Here is an 18,929-nt window from a genome sequence, read left to right on the forward strand (position 1 = left end):
ACCTAGAAATCGACCGTTGGCTTAGATTACAAGCATGGAATCTTAACATTGATTACAAATAATAATATAAACGTAGTTTCACACGTAAATGTATAGAGAAGCGATTAATAGTTGTTATTAAATCGATGGTATCGATGGTCCAAACGTAGTTTCACACGTAAATATATAGAGAAGCGATTAATACATTCCACGTAAATGTATTACGAGGGTGGTCGAAGAGTCCAAATCGATGTCTTTCCACTGGATCAAAAACCGTTCGAGATCTTCGCATTGGACCTGGAATGATTGGCGGGTTTTTTCGATTAGTTTGTAAAGATAGGGTCTAATTGTTTTCCTTTGGTTCTCAAGTCGTCCGAACTTCCTTGTTTTGTTTGTCTGGTGGTTTTTTTGGTGTAGCTGTATTTTGTACATATGGTGTCTAGCCGCTGGCTAGTTAAATCAATAAAATCTTTCTGTTGGCCGTTCAAAAAAAAAAATAGTTGTTATTAAATAATAACAAAAAAACAAGATTACCTTTTCCCGGGCAAGACACCACGAATACCAATAAATTTTTTTTTCTCAAAGAAATGAATTTTTGAATATGTAAACAAACTAGTTATAGTTAATGCCACCGCCCGCGTTGCGGGGCGATGGCCGAATAATTATCAATCAATTAAAAAAACACTATTATAGTTTTGTTAGGAAAAAAAAACTAAAACGATGACAAGACCGTAGTTCAGAGCTCAGGGCAAAACTGTAGCTTGTAAGGATTAATGAGCGACTTTTAGTAAGCTCCTTGACATGGAAAAAAATTAAATCCAGTCAAGTAATATAAAAAACACTTTTATAATTTTGCTAAAAAAACTAAAACGATAGCAATACTGTAATTTGAACTGAGGGCAAAGTTGTATTTGTTGACTTGGGTAAAATCGTAATTTGGCAAAAGTTAAAGTGATGACAATACTATAAATTTGAACCGGAGACAAAAGCGTAATATAACTTTGCACTAAGGACAAAATCGTAATTTTAAGCTGGGGACAAAACTATATTTTTAATTTGAACTCGGGCAAATTCAAAATTTTGAACTGATGGCAAAATCGTAATTTTGAATAGGGGGCAAAAGCATAGTTTTATTTTGAACCGGGCAAAAACATAATTTTAAACTTAAGGCGAAATAATAATTTTTGAAAGAGGCGAAAATGCGAAATCGTCATTTTTAGTTTGGGCGAAAGCAAAAATTTATTTTGAACTGGGGCCAAAATTGTAGTTGTAATCTGGGGAAAAAATCATAATTTTGAACCGAGGGTAAAATCGTAATTTTGAGCAAGGGACAAAAACGTGATTTTATTTTGAAGTGGGTGCGAAAACATAATTTTATTTTAAATTAAGGACGAAATCGTAATTTCAAACGAATATAAAACAATAAAACTGATGGTCCAATAGGGTAGTGCCACACAGCTGTGTGGCACTATTCCCCTAGCTGGTTTTTGTATATGTGGAGAATTAATATATACACCTAAAGATACATATATAAGTGATGAAAATCTTATAAAGAGTGCCAATTTTTAAGGTTATGAGAGGTAAAATAAACAAAGTCATCAAGCTGACCTCTATTCAGTGACGGATTCAGGAAATTTTTTCGGTGTTTTCATTTCACTAATCTTTTTCATTTTTTTGCAAACCAAATGGGTTCATATGAACCCACAAAATAGGGCTGGATCAGCTATTCGTTTCAATTGCAATTTGTCTCAAATGCAGATCATTTTAATATAAATATATGTTTATTAAACTTTAATATAAAAGCTATACCATACCATAAGTTTTCTTTTTTAAATTTAATTTCAGTGTTTTAAATTTAAATTTACCATTTTAAATTTAAATTCAGTATCGCTATGTTTGTTTTATAAAAACTCTTTTTATATATGTTGAATTGAGTGGGTATAACGGTGTGTTATGGTTTTCTTTAGCGTTGCATATAACTTCATCAATCACCTAAAAGGCTAAAGCACAATGTCTTTTGTCTAGTATGGCACATGAGGATAACCTCCTCTCGGGTTCGGACTAGGGTCAGCACACCGCCGTCACCCATGCAGGTTAGGCGGGCGGGTTCTGTTTGCCTTAAGGCATACCTGTGTAGAATGATGGGGACTTCGAGAATTTCCGATCATTGGCAACGGTCATTTGACCAAATTAAAAAAAACAATTTTAAACGCTTTATATAGTTATCTTCCACTCATAATTTAAATCACACCCGCTCTCAAAACCCTTCATCATTTCAAAATCAAAACCTATTTCACTCACTCTACAATAGATTCAAAAAAAATCCCAAGGAGTTGGTTCGAGCAAACGGTGCGCTGGTACTAGCAAACGAGGCGCCGATTCGAGCAAACGAGACACCCGTTTGAGCCGAGGTGGTGTTTTTGGTAGTGAACTGTATATACCACACCCTCCCACACAACACATTCCAACGCAACTCCTTCCAACGCCCTATATACAATGGCGAAGCTTGAGATTTCCGACCGGGAGCTCGAAAACATATATACCAAAAAATTTTATAAAACCGAGGGGGTCAAAAACGTATATACCAAAAATTTCTATACGAAAACTACCTACTCTCCACTACTGATCGAAAAGTTCGGGGGGTCGGTCGCCCCCTCCCGCCCCCACAAAGCTACGCCCCTGCCTATATATATAGGAACAACCAAACTATTTATTTCACAACCTATGGTTCCATCGGTTCGGCTCGATTATTCTCTGGAAGCGATGCGAAACTTCGATGTGTTTGCGACAACCTATCTCATTTTAAACAAGAAAATGTGGAACGAGAACCACCACTTCATTATGATGTTGATGAAGAAGATGATGAGGAATATGTCTAACAAACGCAATTTGAACCTAACTTGGAAGAAATGCAAGTTGCCAGTGACGCGTGTAGAGGAGGATGTGGAAAATGCTAAAGGCAAGAAAAATGGGAAATTCGCGAACCGGGTCATGTGGGTGGATTGGACTCCCGAGGAGGAATAATTGTTAGCTCAAGCATACATCCACGCAACCGTAGACCGGGAAAACGGAAACCGACTGTCACACCCCAACCGATGGCGGAATCATCGGGGCATGGCACTGAGCGAAACAGATTGTCCAGGAGTTTCCATAACAATTATCATCACTATTTAGTTTAAATTAACACGTCCTATACCGTGTCCCAAATAACAAACAAATTATTATAGATAACAACTAGTCAAATATTCTGTTCCGACAACTCAGATTTAAATAAGACGAATAAATATTGTTCACATGCTCCTAAAGACACAGCTTGACAAGATCTACAGACAACTATGCTCTAGTTGCTTTTTCCTGACAGACAACTATTTGTTGGGGGCCTCTAGAGCTTTATTCTATCCTCGCTTTCCTAGCAAGCAAACATCTTAAACACCTGTCACATACGTTAAAATAAAGTCAATACATATAATGTAAAGGTGAGCATACAAGTTTGATAATAGCATATAGAGTTCGAAATAGTTTACGCATAACCAGCACGTACACAGAGGAAAACGAAGCATGTTAATTAACGACATGGATCTATCGATACCAATGATTGCGGGTTGACTGTCCGAGACAGTTCGCAATACATGATTACCACCAAAATCCATGCAAGTAATTGTCCTTAACAACCCCCGTGTGAACGGGTGCTGAGTCCAAACTATAGTACTTCATCGTTAAGGCAGGTAGACAGCATTCCACGTGTAAACACAATCAACAAGCATTCATTTAGTCACGTAATACATACATATTGGTTAGCGTTCAAATAATTGAGTAGTGTGATCGATTTGTGATTTTGATAAATAACGTATGTAACACCCAAAAGTGCTAAAAGCAAAAAAGGGATCGAGTATACTCACAGCGTTTGATTTGAAGGATTGAAGGGAGCGCTTGAGAGTGGGGTTAGCCTGAATAGTTCGATAGCACAACGATGAAGAACACATAGAATGGAAACAAGGGTAAGGGGGTCGAACAGCCTGGTCGATCGATCAGCAGGTTCGATCGAACGGGATGTTCGTTCGGTTAGACAATCCGTTCGGACAGCCTGTTCGATCGGCCGGTAGGCTCGATCGGCTTGATTGTTCGAGTGGATTGTTTCTTCCTCTGAGTAGGATGTGTTTGTGTGTGAGGATTTGTACTTTTGAAGTTTTCGTTGTAGTACTTGAGAACACTGAAGTGTTCTTACCTTTTAGGTCGATCGATCGAACGGTCCATTCGATCGGTCGGCATAACCGATCGGTTAGGAACTTCAGTAGCAGTCCTCATCAGGATGTCACTCAATCGAACAGCCTACTCAATCGAATAACATGCTCGATCGGGTGGCATTCCTATACGACAAACGAATTGAAAATCGACTAAGTGTTGAAGCATAGTATCTCATGATCCGAGGAGTAATGTTGACGAACAGTTGTTCGATCGAACAGTACCTCGTTCAATACCATACTTCATGAAATTGTTAAGTGTGGGGCCATACGCTAGCCGATCGGCTGGCCTGGTCGATCGCTGGCATGTCCGATCAGTTTGGCTGTTCGTTTGAACAGCCTAACTGTTCGGCCAGCATCCTGACCTGGTCGGCCTGTTCGTCTAACACTTGGCTGTTCTGATTATTTGACGTTATATTGAGGTAGTTTGACAACGAGCTTAACCAGGAAACCTTCATCCTTACTTGTTCCTCCTGCTCGGACAGGAATCACCCAAGTCCAGCCGGTGAATGGTTTAGAACTGCGGTTTCACGTTTAACCCGAAGTCGGTGAACCTCGTTGATAGAACCCGGATCTTGAATCACACCACCATTGAAATGATTAATGAGTTGACTCAAGCCCCGTTTCTATCGGTTTGAAGGTATTGAGTGTAAAAGAGTTGAAAGAAAGTTGGGATTCCTTCTTCCAATCCTTCACATCATGTAAATGCTTAGATCTTTGATAGATCTTAGCTCGTTTATGTGGAAATCGGTTAGATCCGAGCTATTCATGGTGGCTTGAAGCCAAAACATGTTGTTCTTGAAGAACACCATGATGACATCATCCAAGAATGCTTAGATCTTAGTGATTTCACGGTTAGAAATCAAGATTTGAAAGATAGAAAGGTGTAGGAGCATGTTTTGATCAAGAAGGTACAAGATTTAGGAGGAAAACTTACCGGAATTGGAAGAAATCTGAGAAAAGAAGGGGAGCACGAGCTGGTCGGTCAGAGCTTTCCAAAAGTGGTAAAGAATGACAATGACAGCCCTATTTATAGGCTCCAAAAGAGGAAAGGGCTGGCCGATCGGCTGGCATCCCAATCGGACAGCCTGCTCGATCGGACAGTCCGTCCGATCGGCTGGGTTGTTCGATTGGCTGATCGCCTGATCGATCCACAGCCTGGTTCGAGTTTCCGGTGTGACAATTTTCGATATATCGATTTCGATTGAAGACGATACGAGTACGATAGAGTTTCCTATTCAAATTACTTTCAGTCCCAACTACTATATCTAACATAAAATCACCTATTTTTCACCCTATCCTTACGTTACCATTCGTCATAATTCGATTTCGATTGCATTCGATTTGAGTTTCGAGTTTCATTCGAGTCTCGATTGATTCGATTGATCACCGCACAAAACATAAAGTAAACACGCACAGGTAACACATAAGGCGCACACACAAGTATAACAACAACCAAAGTTCGCGTAGTTCGAGATTCGAGTTCGATGATGATTAGATCGGTTTGATTACTGATTAGTTAACTTTATCGCATTGTTACTTCCTACCATTCACAGTCGTAAGTCGGTTCGCGTCGATCAAACATTCGATTACTTCGATTCTTTCTTGATTACAGCACTTATTCCACATAATACAAATTAAACATAAAATAGACTAATTATAGTCAAAGAAAGTCAACGTTGACATGGACTTTGACTTTGACTTTGACATTTGAAAACACGGGGTGTTACAGCCTCCCCTTGTTTAGGGAATTTCGTCCCGAAATTAGGCTCGAAGCTGTACAGCACCGTGAATTACCAATTTGACGCTTCAGATCTTTATTTGAACAACTGTGGGTATTTGGCCATCATGTCGCTTTCGAGTTCCCAAGTGAACTCCGCGCCCCGTTTGCCCTCCCATCGGTCTTTCACGATAGGGATGCGCGAGCGTCTGAGTTGCTTGGTTTGGCGATCCATGATTTCGACAGGCTTTTCCACGAAGTGTAGCGTTTCGTTGACCTGGAGATCGTCGAGAGGTACAATCAGATCATGGTCAGCTAGGCATTTTCGGAGGTTCGACACATGGAAAGTCGGGTGGACGTTACTGAGTTCCTCCGGTAGTTCGAGTTTGTAGGCGACTTTTCTGATCCTTTCCAAGATCTTAAAAGGTCCAACGTATCAAGGCGTTAGTTTCCCTTTCTTGCCGAATCTGACCACACCCTTCCAAGGTGATACCTTAAGGAGTACGTAGTCGCCAACGTCAAATTCAAGGGGCTTGCGTCTTCTATCGGCGTAACTTTTCTGTCTATCCCTGGCCTTTGCCAAGTTGTCTCAAATTTGGAGGATTTTGTCAGTCGTTTCTTGTAGTAACTCGGGACCGGTTAATTGCGAATGTCCGATCTCGTGCCATACAATAGGCGAACGACATCTTCTTCCATATAAAGCCTCGAATGGTGCCATTTGTATGCTGGCATGATAGCTGTTGTTGTACGAGAATTCGACTAGCGGTAGGTATTTGTTCCAACTACCTCTGAAGTCTATGACACACGCGCGGAGCATGTCTTCAAGAGTACGGATTGTTCTTTCAGTCTGTCCGTCAGTTTGAGGATGGAATGCAGTACTTAGGTTAAACGACGTACCCAGGGCCGCTTGAAACGTTTCCCACAATCGCGAAGTAAACCGAGCGTCACGGTCTGAAATGATGTCACGAGGCGTACCATGATTACAAATGATCTCGTCGGTGTAGATTCGGGCTAGTCGTAATACCTTGTAGTCTTCCCGTATTGGCAAAAAGTGGGCTGATTTGGTCAGACGATCCACTATCACCCAAATGTTGTCGTGACCTGATGGCGTGGGCGGAAGTTTGGTTATAAAGTCCATAGCTATACTCTCCCACTTCCATATGGGGATTGGAGGTTGTTCGAGTAAGCCGGAAGGTCGTTGATGTTCAGCCTTAACTCTTGCACAAGTCAGGCAACTTCCAACATAGAGAGCGATATCCCGTTTCATACCCGGCCACCAGTACTTGTAACGAAGATCCTGGTACATTTTATCGGCACCGGGATGAATAGAGTATCGGGACTTGTGGGCTTCGTTCATTATAATCTTTCGCCAATCGGTCCGCCTAGGGATCCAAATTCGGTCCAGATAGTAGAAAATCCCATCTGCTTTGCTTACAAGTTAAGCTCCATCGTGATAGATTCTCTCCTTCTTCAAAGTGCGTTCATTAAAACAAGCATGCTGAGCTTCGCGGATGAGAGACTCGAGGTTGTGCTCGGCTTGGCTATTGCGAATACTGAGCAAATAAATCCGTCTGCTGAGTGCGTCGGCTACAACATTTGCCTTGCCCGGGTGATAACGAATCTCGCAGTCGTAATCGTTAAGAAGTTCTACCCATCGGCGTTGACGCATGTTGAGTTCTTTCTGATTAAAGATGTGTTGTAAACTCCTGTGATCGGTGAAGATCGTACACTTGGTACCATACAGGTAGTGTCGCCAAATCTTAATGCAAAAACAACTGCGCCTAGCTCGAGATCGTGGGATGTATAGTTCTTCTCGTGGATTTTGAGCTGACGAGATGCGTACGCTATAACCTTGTCCCGTTGCATGAGAACACAGCTAAGACCAAGGTTGGAAGCATCACAATAGACAATGAAATCGTCGTTTCCGTCCGGCAACGTGAGAATAGGAGCGTTGCAGAGCTTTCGCTTAAGGGTTTGAAAAGCAGATTCTTGTTCGGTTCCCCAAACAAAAGATCTGTCTTTATGGGTAAGAGCGGTAAGCGGCACAGCGATCTTAGAGAATCCTTCGATAAATCGTCGATAATAGCCCGCTAATCCAAGAAATGATCGGACTTCGGACGGGTTCTTAGGCGTAATCCAGCTTTTAACTGCTTTAATCTTCGCGGGATCGACATGAATACCCTGACTATTCACGATGTGACCCAGAAATTGAATCTCCTCCAACCAGAATTCGCACTTGGAGAACTTGGCGTAGAGTTGGTTTCCCTGGAGTAACTCGAGAACCAAACGTAGATGTTGCGCGTGTTCGGCTTTCGACTTGGAATAAATCAAGACATCGTTGATGAACACGATGACAAAACGGTAAAGATAAGGCTTACACACGCGATTCATCAGATCCATAAAATCTGCGGGTGCGTTGGTTAAACCAAAGGGCATAACAACGAATTCGTAATCGCCGTATCGGGTGCGAAAGGCTGTTTTGGGTATATCATCCTCTTGTATGCGCAACTGATGATAGCCTGAACGTAGATCGATCTTCGAGAAACACTTGGCACCTTGCAGCTGATCAAATAAGTCATCGATTCGGGGCAAAGGGTAACGGTTCTTGATGGTCAGCTTATTCAATTCCCGGTAGTCGATGCACATTCTGAACGACCCATCCTTCTTTTTAATGAAAAGGACTGGCGCGCCCCATGGAGAGGTGCTCGGGCGAATGAAGCCTTTTTCAAGTAACCCCTAGAGTTGGTTCGAGAGTTCCCTCATTTCGGATGGCGCGAGTCGATAAGGGGCTTTGGAAACAGGGTTAGCTCCAGGAATAAGGTCGATACGAAAGTCGATATCACGACTTGGCGGCAGTCCAGGAAGATCATCAGGGAACACCTGAGGAAATTCACGAACCACTGGAACGTCTTTGACTTCGACATTCTTTTTCTTTTCCTTCTCCGCTACTACAATGTTGGGCAAGAAGGTGCTGTATTCCTTGCGGAGATACTCGCTAGCTTGGACGCATGACATGAGTTTGAGACCTTTCGAAGCTGTTTCACCGTACACACATTACAGATCACCATTCGCGAGCGAGAATCGAATCATCTTTTTGAAGCACACAACTTCAGCATGGTTTTCGCGAAGAAAGTCCATGCCTACTATGACGTCAAAACTTCCGAGTTGCATCGGAATAAGGTCGATTGGGAAGATGTGATTGTTGAGCTCGAGGGTACAATCACGAAGAACAGAGTTAACAGCGACGGTTCTTCCAGTAGCAACTTCGACTTCGAATGATGAGGGAAGATAGGAACGCTTACGACTAAGGAGCTTCTCAAATTCAAACGACACAAAGCAGTTATCGGCTCCAGTATCAAACAAACATGATACATAAATACCATTCACAAGGAGCGCACCATTAACCACGTTGTTGTCAGCCTGGGCTTGACGGGCATTGATGTCACACCCCAACCGATGGCGGAAGCATCGGGGCGCGGCACTAGGCGAATCAGATTGCTCAAGAGAATCCATAACAACTATATTGCGATAATATTCATTACATTTGTCATCCCATACTAACAAACAATACAATCACATAAGTTATCACAGATTTCTTGTCCTCTCGAACAATTCAAATCCGTCAACCTAGAATTTTGGTGAGTTTCTAGACTTCCTAGCTTGATTTGATGTAGACTTCGACTAATCCTGCAACATACGTTAAAATATTGTCAATACAAAAGTATTGGCGAGTATACATGTTTGGTATGTAGTAGAATAATAGACTAAAAGTGCTGCGAATTTCCATATGCATAAACGTAATACACGACATATATACTCACAAAACTGATACTACCAGCTAAGTCCTCGATGCTCGACTCTTCGATGGCATAACTAGACCCCGTCAGGCGCAATAATACTATACTAGTCTGGGTGGGAGTCACGAGTATAAGTCCTAGCATACATGTAACTAGCATCACGTATATCTATGCAAACAGTTATTCGCAAGTGATAGATTAACAATTTGAACAATTCGTTTGATAAGTTCGATTTATAAGGAACGTATGTTACACCCAAAATTCGATAAAAGGGGTCAAGTATACTCACAGTGCGTATTCGGTTGGATCAACGGGATGGTGCCTGAGAATGTCCTGATTTCAGACTAATTACATAAGTATTGGGTTACGCGTTAAACGGTATCGAATTACGTGAATTTGGACGAAAAATTGAATTGATCTGGCCCATTCGGATGGACCGCTCGATCGGCCGGGCTGCTCGATCGAGTGGGCCGTTCGATCGAGTGGGCCGTTCGATCGGCTGGTCCAGCCGATCGGCTGGGCCGTTCGATCGACTGGGCCGCTCGATCGGCCAGCCCGTCCAGCGGTTTTTCGACGATTTCGTGTGTTTTCCGGTGGTTTTGGTCGGGATGTTGTTGTGACGTGTTGAACAACTGAGATCCCATCAATTCCGACCTGTTCTACGGCCGGGAATCACCCCGTTTCATCAGAACTGGCCGTCCTTGGCGGTTTTTCCGTGTTTAACCCGAAATTGGTCGTCTCTTCGGTAGGAATTAGATCCTTGACCAACACGACACTAGGAATGAGTAGATGGTCGGCCTAAGCTCTGTTTCTACGATTTTTATGTATAGATCTGATGTGAAAACCTTGATTATCTTTATGGGATTTCTGAGATCTGAGTTGTTCTTGGTGGAATGACGCCAACACTTGAAGTTCATAGGAACTTCATGATGACATCACTCTAGAACATCTCAAATCCGTAACCTCTTGTTTATTAAACATGGATTTGGACGAGATTCATGAAGAACCGTATGGAAACCATTCGGATCTGAGTTGTTCTTCATGGGATGACATCACCCTTGAAGAACTCCACGGTGACATCACCCTATAACACTCCAAATCCGTTGATTTCACGGTTAAAAGTCGAATTTTGAAATATAGAAAGATGAAGGATTGCATATAGATCGAAGAAGTACAAGATTTAGGGTTAAAAACTTACAAGAATCGGGAGAAATCGAGAGAAAAGTGGTCAAGAGCGTCCTGGTCGAGTAGCAGCAGCAACAACAAGTGTTTGGGGGTGAAGAGGGGGTATTTATAGGCAAGGAAGGAGGAAAAGGTGGCCTGGATCGGATGGCCCAACCGATCGGCTGGCCTGTCCGATCGGACGGTCCAGCCGATCGGCTGGCCCGTTCGATTGGATGGTCCAGCCGGACGGCTGTTCTGTCCGATCGGGCGGCCCAGCCGATTGGCTGGCCCGTTCGATCGGGCGGCCCAGCTGATCGGCTGGCCCGTCCGATCGACTGGCCCGTCCGATCGACTGGCCCAGCTGTTTGGCTGGCCCGTCCGTACGGAAGCCCTTGCTCCTCGTTTTTGGTGCGATTTCGACAGTTTGGGGCCATAATTTCATATATTTATATAATTATTTAATTATTTATTATAATTAATCACAAAAAAAGGTCGCATATACGCATCTATATATCCAATATTCGGTGTGATGATCGAGTTACGCGTGCCTTCGAGTGCGTCCTTTGATGTGATGAGCCACAATGATTATCGGGGCACTACTTGCTCATGTTTCCGTCATCGTCACGATGGCTGGAGACATGGTACTCACCCGATAGTCTTTGTTAGCGTTGCTTGTTTATGTTTTGACACCTCACGGTTATCGAGGAGGGTAGATTCAGTCCTCACTCAACAGCATCGTGAGTGTTATAATTTATAAAAATAGGTTTGTAATAGCGATAGAATATGCGTAATTATTCGATCATACGTCGATTTAGCGATATATCTGATATAGTTACATTATGATCCAAATCTCTGGTGCTAGGCGTAACGAGTGTATCGAGTAGTAACAACGCACGAAGGTGCGGGTTGTTACAGTCTCCCCTGCTTTAGGAAATTTCGTCCCGAAATTAATCCATTAGTAGGGTCGTAGGAGTTGATGCGAATGAGAGTAACGACTAAAAGCGTCTAGTTTTAGCGAGTGATCGATTAAGATTCGACGAGCGAGTGCGGTGAGAGGATACAACTCAAATAACCAAAGGCGATGACACATACAAGAGCGACTCCATATCGTTTTAAACTTACCGATAATCGATTAATCTTCGAAGATATTTTAGGAAAATCCCCTCATGGCGCGGCGCTAACTGCATCGTTGTCCACACCAGCGCTATGGGGAGGGTTTTCGTTAGTTTGATAACAGATCTTCGAGTTACACATTTTAAAAGAATTCGGCGGCAAAATAAGTTTTAAGAAAATTTTCCTACCACGTGAGTTCGAGCTGAAATTTGATTGTCGAACCATCATTTTCGGAAAGATTTGTTTTTGTCATTGCAAAAGGTTTAAGGGAAAACTGGACTTATGAAACTTCCTTTGGGCACAGAGCTAAACTTATTCTGTGTTTTCTCCATGTTGTAAGGAGATTTCACTTGTCCAACGGTTTTAACAAAATTTTATAAAAAATCGGTTTTCTTTAATAGTACAGAAAATAATTTACATCGAGCCCCACGTGGCACTTTCCCACGAAAGTTTGTTAATATGAGTAAAACACTTATATATAGGAAGTACCAGCGTCGTATCCACCATGTTTTACCCATATTACCTCTGTTTCGTGAGGCGGTGTCACGCGTGCCGATAAGACACAGATAGAATTTCGATCCCTTGGTCCAAGCAATAGGACGCTAGACCGAGTCTTGAATTGAAGCGACTTGGATGTAGATAAAGCCTTGATAGCGAATGCGAGTAGTTCGATCATACTAAACATTGATATGACACACTGGGTTAGACGACGATTGATAAGCGATAGCGAATGGCGTGATTTTGATTCGACTAGATGCGATTTCGATTCGTTCCACATAAAACCTACATGGCATGTTTCCACGAGAGTTGCTAGTATAGAAAACACCACGTTTCCCATGTTAGTTTTGTCCCGTGAAGCGATGTCATATACCCTAATTCTATACAACTGCGATGATTCCCAAGTGATAACCGAATATTGAAAGACAATAGACCCTGATAGTTGACAAGTGACGTTCGCTGCGTTGCGAACGATATGCGATTCGATTGAGTTGAATATACCACAAATAGTAACTATAGCTAGCCCGCATGGCCTTTTTCCACGAAAGTCTACTAATATGGTCAAAACACGACCATGTTTCGACCCTGTTAGTTTTGTCTCGTGAAGCGAGGTCGTGCCTGCCAAGATAACACAGATAACACGAGTATCGATGAGTGATAGCGACACGCGATGAGAGTATCGAGTCGATGAAATAGGCGCGAAACGCGTTAAAGCGAAAAGCGACGAGTGATTTTCGGTACTCGTCTAGCGGTCCGCAATAAGCGATCCACACCAGGCGGTAGAGGTTCACACAGTAGTCAATAACCAGCGTTAGATATTGCGAGATAAACATTAGATACGATTGCGATTTCGAGCCGTATATCGAGTGATTTAGATTGCGAGATGCATCCAGCAAAACTGCGATTGAGTTGCGTTCTAGACTTACGACCAGTCTTGCGTTGCTCCAATTGCTCTTCGGGGTGAACTTACCTAAGTCCATCGATGTGGCAATTGTGTTGCGTACGCAGACTTACGAGAAGTCTCGCAGTGATGCGATTTTGGTTTGTTACGCCTTGCGATCGATTTGTATCATGTTGAAAGTAACCATTATAATATAATAGGTCTAATAACGTCCAACTCCACATGGCACTTTCTTCACGAAGCTTCGGTAGTATGGTAAAGCACACCTTGCGTTACACCTACTACTTATGCCCCGTGCTTTGGTGTCACGCTTTGTTGACATGGCCAAAACCCTTGATCATGCTTTTAAACGTTATGGCACCATTAGAACTTCACTACGATCTCCGTGCACTGACCAAAATAATCCCGTGTGCACCCGCGATTAGTTGTTCCTTGCACGTATACCGTACCTCATTCTAAGAGTGTTGTAAGGGTAAAATACATTATATAGTACATAGTGCTAGCGTTTAGGTGGTGCTAGAGTAAAAGAGAAATAGAGTCCACATGCGACGATAGATGAAATAAGCTTCACACATAAAAGAAAACGGTAGCGATAAGTCGTATTATTACAACAACATTAGAAGCAAAATAACGTTGCTGTGGAGGACACTTGCGGAGACTGCGGCTGTTGCTGACTTCCTTCAGGGTTACGGTCTTGCGCGGCAGTGCTGTGTATGATGACCATACCAGTTGCAATTTGCGCAATAGCGACAATTTGCTCCTGGCGGGTGATGATACGTGCATGTGAAACACAGGGGATGAGGCCCATTGTAAGCACGTTTCGGTTGAACTGGGACTGATTGGAGAGGTTCGGGTTGCGGCAGTCCAGTTGTTGAAGAGTCTGGGCTCACGGTCTTTCGTTTGCGGCTAGGTTGCGTTTCCTGAGATGATGCAGTGTCGTTGCCGGATTCGCCTGATGATTTGACGGAGACATTGTCGGAGCGATCCTTAGAAGTACCTTCAGAGGGGTAGTCGGATGATTCCTCGGCCGATTCGCTAGAGGAATCTTCGGATGAGTTGATGATGATTGCTTGACGAGCTTGTTTGACAGGCTTCTTGGAGAAAAACCCGTCCAAGACTCGTTTGCTGTTGATCTCTGCGGCTAAACGGTAGGCTTCTTCGATGGTAGCAGGTCTTGCAGCTTCTACAAAATCACCCACACTCTCAGGTAAGCCACGGAGGTACTTCGCGATGGCTTTCCTTGGAGTGTCAACTTGACTTGGGCAGATTGCACTAAGCTGCTTGAACCTTGCTGTATAGCCGGCATTGTCACATTCGGTTTGCTTGATTTCCCAAAATTCGTTTTCTAGCTTTTGGACTTCATGAGGGGACAATATTCTTCCTTCATGAGTTCCTTCAGCTCGCCCCAAGAGAGGGCGTAAGCTGCGGAGATCCCACTTTTGTTGCGTTCGGCGGTCCACCAGTCGAGTGCTCGTGATTGAAATACCCCGGTAGCACAAGTAGTACGGAAACTATCGGGACACCCACTTTGTCGAAGGGTGACTTCGATAGAATCGAACCACTGGAGCAGTTGGGTCGCACCTCCTTCACCTGTGAATTCCATCGGGTCACAGGCTTTGAAGTGTTTGTAGAGGAAGGTAGATTGCGGCGATTCCGTCTTAGAGTCCTTCGTGGCTCGAGAGTTACTGAGAGAGTGCACTTGAGCAACAATTTGAGGAATGAGCTTGACCACTCCCTTGGTCACAATCGAGGCAATCCTCTTATCGGCGCTTCGTTTGGCTCTTCTCTTAGCTATTCATTTCGAGATAGAGTTGTTGGAAGGCATCTAGACAGAGAGAGAGATTTGGAATGAGATTCGATCATAATGATTTCGAGTTTACGATGCGATTGAGCGCGGTCGAAACTTGTAATGTGCAATATAAATAGACTTCACATAGGAGCCACATAGGAGACACGAACTTCCTAGATTTTCACACAATGTCTTGATTGTACTTAGATATGGATAGTTGTAGTTCATACTTATACACCCATATATATGGTTTAGAATGCGCGAGGACGCATTGAGAGAGGGATTGCGAGAGAAATCGGACAATTGGACATTAGTTTTGTTGCGATCATTCGGTCTTTGGTTTGGATTGCGATGGCTGTGCGAGTTGTGCGCTTTGTAAAACAGGGAGCGAAAATTGATAATCGCAATTAAACACATAAAACGTAACTGAGTTCATCAAATCGTAAAATCCGGTGAGTCGTAGGCTTATTAAGATACTCGGAGTGCCTCGGGTGTTTAGGCGTCGACTACCCAAGGTAACTCGATCACACCCAACAAGTTCGTGCACACGCGTTGACTCTGGGGGTTTATGCTTCCACTGGGATGCAGCTCATGGCATTCATCCTCCAAATCATCGCGAGGCTCGAGTCATTGTGATGGTTGAGTCCCTGGTGAGAGCTTTTTGAAAAATATTTTAGGGAGTGGAACGGTTCATTAAGGTACGGGTTTCACCCCTGACTTAACAGTTTCGTTCCCAATATGTGGTTGCGCTCATCAAATGAATCCGAGAGCTTCACTAGAATTTCGAAAGGGAAGCTTTCGTCGAGGTATGGATGTCACTCCTGACTCAACGAAAGATTCTCGTGCTAGAAAAATGCGCTGAGTGAGCAATCCTATCGAGAGTTACTGGTTTTCACACCTGGTCTCGACTGGACCGCTCGGTTGTGAGATGCGAGTATTTTCGAAAACATGTGTATTATGTCTGCCTTAGGAAAGGCTAGTAGTATTCCAGCCTTAGGAAAGGCTTCTTCGTGTGAAGTTGTAGTGTGCGGGGTTCACACAAAGTCATAGTTTTCGCAATTTCGATCAGGAGCATCTGGTAGGCGCAATACAAACCCTACTGGGTTCGTACGAGGCAGCCTGTGGGTGCTTAGACTATAGACTAGGTCATTTTCTAAGACGTCGACCCGGACTAGGTCGAGTCTTGCCTAATTCCCTATAGTTATGGCTCTGATACCAATCTGTCACACCCCAACCGATGGCGGAAGCATCGGGGCGCGACACTAGGCGAATCAGATTGCTCAAGAGAATCCATAACAACTACATTGCGATAATATTCATTACATTTGTCATCCCATACTAACAAACAATACAATCACATAAGTTATCACAGATTTCTTGTCCTCTCGAACAATTCAAATCCGTCAACCTAGAATTTTGGTGAGTTTCTAGACTTCCTAGCTTGATTTGATGTAGACTTCGACTAATCCTGCAACATACGTTAAAATATTGTCAATACAAAAGTATTGGCGAGTATACAGATTTGGTATGTAGTAGAATAATAGACTAAAAGTGCTGCGAATTTCCATATGCATAAACGTAATACACCATATATATACTCACAAAACTGATACTACCAGCTAAGTCCTCGATGCTCGACTCTTCGATGGCATAACTAGACCCCGTCGGGCGCAATAGTACTATACTAGTCTGGGTGGGACGTCACGAGTATAAGTCCTAGCATACATGTAACTAGCATCACGTATATCTATGCAAACAGTTATTCGCAAGTGATAGATTAACAATTTGAACAATTCGTTTGATAAGTTCGATTTATAAGGAACGTATGTTACACCCAAAATTCGATAAAAGGGGCCAAGTATACTCACAGTGCGTATTCGGTTGGATCGACGGGATGGTGCCTGAGAATGTCCTGATTTCAGACTAATTACATAAGTATTAGGTTACGCGTTAAACGGTATCGAATTACGTGAATTTGGACGAAAAATTGAATTGAGCTGGCCCATTCGGATGGACCGCTCGATCGCCGGCCTGCTCGATCGAGTGGGCCGTTCGATCGAGTGGGTTGTTCGATCGGCTGGTCCAGCCGATCGGCTGGGCCGTTCGATCGACTGGGCCGCTCGATCGGCCAGCCCGTCCAGCTGTTTTTCGACGATTTCGTTTGTTTTCCGGTGGTTTTGGTCGGGACGTTGTTGTGACGTGTTGAACAACTGAGATCCCAACAATTCCGACCTGTTCTACGGCCGGGAATCACCCCGTTTCATCAGAACTGGCCGTCCTTGGCGGTTTTTCCGTGTTTAACCCGAAATTGGTCGTCTCTTCGGTAGGAATCAGATCCTTGACCAACACGACACTAGGAATGAGTAGAAGGTCGGCCTAAGCTCTGTTTCTACCATTTTTATGTATAGATCTGATGTGAAAACCTTGATTATCTTTATGGGATTTCTCAGATCTGAGTTGTTCTTGGTGGAATGAGGCCAGCACTTGAAGTTCATAGGAACTTCATGATGACATCACTCTAGAACATCTCAAATCCGTAACTTCTTGATTAGAAAACATGGATTTGGGCGAGATTCATGAAGAATCGTATGGAAACCATTCGGATCTGAGTTGTTCTTCATGGGATGACATCACCCTTGAAGAACTCCACGGTGACATCACCCTAGAACACTCCAAATCCATTGATTTCACGGTTAAAAGTCGAATTTTGAAAGATAGAAAGATGAAGGATTGCATATAAATCGAAGAAGTACAAGATTTGGGGTTAAAAACTTACAACAATCGGGAGAAATCGAGAGAAAAGTGGTCAAGAGCGTCCTGGTCGAGTAGCAGCAGCAACAACAAGTGTTTGGGGGTGAAGAGGGGGTATTTATAGGCAAGGAAGGAGGAAAAGGAGGAAAAGGTGGCCTGGATCGGATGGCCCAACCGATCGGCTGGCCTGTCCGATCGGACGGCCCAGCCGATCGCCTGGCCCGTCCGATTGGATGGTCCAGCCAGACGGCTGTTCTGTCCGATCGGCCGGCCCAGCCGATCGGCTGGCCCGTCCAATCGACTGGCCCAGCCGTTTGGCTGGCCCGTCCGTACGGAAGCCCTTGCTCCTCGTTTTTGGTGCGATTTCGACAGTTTGGGGCCATAATTTCATATATTTATATAATTATTTAATTATTTATTATAATTAATCACAAAAAAAGGTCGCATATACGCATCTATATATCCAATATTCGGTGTGATGATCGAGTTACGCGTGCCTTCGAGTGCGTCCTTCGATGTGATGAGCCACAATGATTATCGGGGCACTACTTGCTCGTGTTGCCGTCATCGTCACGATGGCTGGAGACATGGTACTCACCCGATAGTCTTTGTTAGCGTTGCTTGTTTATGTTTTGACACCTCACGGTTATCGAGGAGGGTAGATTCAGTCCTCACTCAACAGCATCGTGAGTGTTATAATTTATAAAAATAGGTTTGTAATAGCGATAGAATATGCGTAATTATTCGATTATACCTCGATTTAGCGATATATCTGATATAGTTACAATATGATCCGAATCTCTGGTGCTAGGCGTAATGAGTGTATCGAGTAGTAACAACGCACGAAGGTGCGGGTTGTTACAATTGATGTTAAGGGTTCTGGCACGGGCTGCTTGCTGTTGCTGCTGAGGCTGCTGCTGTTGCTGCTGCTGCTGGGGTTCCTGTCCGGTTCGGGCACATGTTTGCAAAGTGGTTA

The sequence above is a fragment of the Helianthus annuus genome, chromosome 13 (assembly GCF_002127325.2).
Source record: "Helianthus annuus cultivar XRQ/B chromosome 13, HanXRQr2.0-SUNRISE, whole genome shotgun sequence".
NCBI lineage: Eukaryota > Viridiplantae > Streptophyta > Magnoliopsida > Asterales > Asteraceae > Helianthus > Helianthus annuus.